The sequence below is a fragment of the Mus caroli genome, chromosome 6 (genome assembly GCF_900094665.2).
Source record: "Mus caroli chromosome 6, CAROLI_EIJ_v1.1, whole genome shotgun sequence".
NCBI classification, from domain to species: domain Eukaryota; kingdom Metazoa; phylum Chordata; class Mammalia; order Rodentia; family Muridae; genus Mus; species Mus caroli.
In genome coordinates this window covers 116,132,112-116,134,180 of record NC_034575.1, presented here as the reverse complement: position 1 = coordinate 116,134,180, position 2,069 = coordinate 116,132,112, and the positions used below count along the sequence as shown (strand labels likewise).

The following is a 2,069-nucleotide window of genomic DNA, read 5'->3' as shown; positions in this document are numbered from 1 at the left end:
AATTGAAATCCATAATGTTACACCTAAGCCAGGCATGGTGGACCTGACTAAGGCTAAGAGTTCAAGACCTACTTGGGCTAGGTGAGGAGATCCTATCTCAAAACAAAACATCAGGCAGTCATGTCTTCTCCCAGGCACACATGAGAGGAGATCTCTGTGAGAGAGCGTGCTGCNCTGGGATGTAGGAACAGGCCAAGCNGCTGGACTTGCCCCAGGCCTGCCTCACGCTGAGCCGTCCGTCCCCTCCTCTGCCTGCTAGCTAAGGCGGCTCTCCTGTAGGCTTGTTCACCTTGTGTCCCATCCAGATTCAGGCTGGCCACCTTCAGCTCTAGCATTGTGGACATACTCAGGCTCTGCAGCCAAAGCCAGAGCCTATGGTTGCTCTTTCCAAAGGCCGCTGTGGCTCCTTGTTCTTGGACGAGCAGTCATGTCTGCGTCTGGAATTTGTGTAGAGCAATTTTTTTTTTTAAAGAAACTCAAGTCATTGAACCTTGTCCTTTGTGGATGAAGTGATAGTTACATTCCGAGGACTGGCTCAGACGAGAAACCAGCTGTTGTTCAGTGACGACAGTTCTGTGAAGGAAAATCTTCTCCGTGAAGCATGTCGCCACTCACACAGCCATGTTGTCTGTGACCGTTGTGTGTACCGTAGCTGGTCCAGGTGGGTGACAGCTGGCATGGGCTCGGGAGGTATTATCTCACAGAGGGTTGAAGTTTCCCCGAGCTGATGCATCTGGTGCCCTTTTCCATACAACCACGGGGGGGGGGGGGGGTGTGCAGCACCTGTGGATGTGAGCTTTGCGTGGGGGATGGGGAACAAAACCCAAACATGTGGCCAAGCCAGACTCACACCTTAGTTACCAGGGACAGGTTGTCATCTGGTGACCTGGTGCTGCCTGTGCTGCCCTGTGTAGTGTGATGTCCTCAGTTGGCGGCTATGTCACAAATGACTACAGTCCTGGGCTGAGGGCTATATTGCCCACCCTGAGCAGGATGGAGACAAAAACGCCAGCTGGACATGATGGGAGGGTGGTCCTGAGGGGCACAGAGTGACAACCCAGCGCAGCAAGCAAGCTGCCTTGCCTGGCTTTGCCGTTCCAGGATTTCCTGCTCAGACCAAGGAGGAGAGGCTGGGGTTGGCACCGTTACCAGCCTTGTCCTCGTGAGACACAGACTCCAGCCCCGGGGGGGTAATGTCACTTTGCTTATTCCATTTAGGTGGCATCTGGCCTGGGACCAGAGAGCTGGCTCCCTCACCTCTGTCAGCCAGAGTATGTGAGAGTCTTAGGATTTTAATTGTGTATTGTAAATATGGTACAATGGAGAGTATGCCCTTAAATTATGTTCCTGGGAACCTATGTGAGTGTGAGCTGTTTGCCTGGTTGGTTGAGAGGCTCTCATCTGGAGCCAGGAGCACCTATCTTGAAAGGTGTTTTCTTCCTTGGGTCTGGGTTTAGGTGAATGGCGTAGAGACGGCTTTTCTGTTTCTCAATGCTTCGAAGTGTCTCAGTGAAGCCTGGCTTCCCCAAGGCACCATCCCTGGGGTGACGCTGGCCAGCACTGCACTGGAGAACTGGGCAGGCTCAGGAGAGTGAAAGGTCTTACCTGAGCACCTCGGGGTGTCTGAGGTCTACCTGTTGTCCTCATCTCTTGGAGGTCCCNCAGAGGAAGGGCAGTGCCTGGCCATGAGTTGTATTTCAGATTTTTGAGTGTTAACCCCAATGTTAAACCGCAAATGTTAAAAGACTTCATCACTGACTTGAGGTGGAACTTGGAGGTGGGGGTGTCAGTCTTGGTAGTAGGAAATTAGGCCACTGGGGATATGCTGGGTCCCCTTTGCTTTCTATCCACCATGAGCTAAACAGGATTCATCTACTCACNCTTGGACTTTGATGCCTTGAGGCCCTACAGGCCCAGAGTGATGGGGCCGAGTGATTGTAAACNCAGACCTTGGAAACCGCGAGCTAAAGAAGCGTTTCCTTCCTTTAGGTTGATTTTCTCAAGTCCTCTGTCACAGCGAAAGAAGGCTAATACCATGGTAGGGTAAGGAATGGGTAAAATGGGCCCAG

General features: G+C 52.3%; 1 protein-coding gene across 1 annotated transcript in view; it reads left to right on the top strand.

Moving 5' to 3' along the window:
- Positions 1 to 881: 881 nt before the first annotated feature.
- Positions 882 to 2,069, top strand: part of Mical3 (microtubule associated monooxygenase, calponin and LIM domain containing 3) — a 143,693-nt gene continuing 142,505 nt past the window's right edge. The window contains exon 1 of the mRNA XM_029478254.1: positions 882 to 1,190. The gene's annotated coding sequence lies outside the window, so the exon portion shown is untranslated. The remainder of the gene's footprint in view (positions 1,191 to 2,069) is intronic.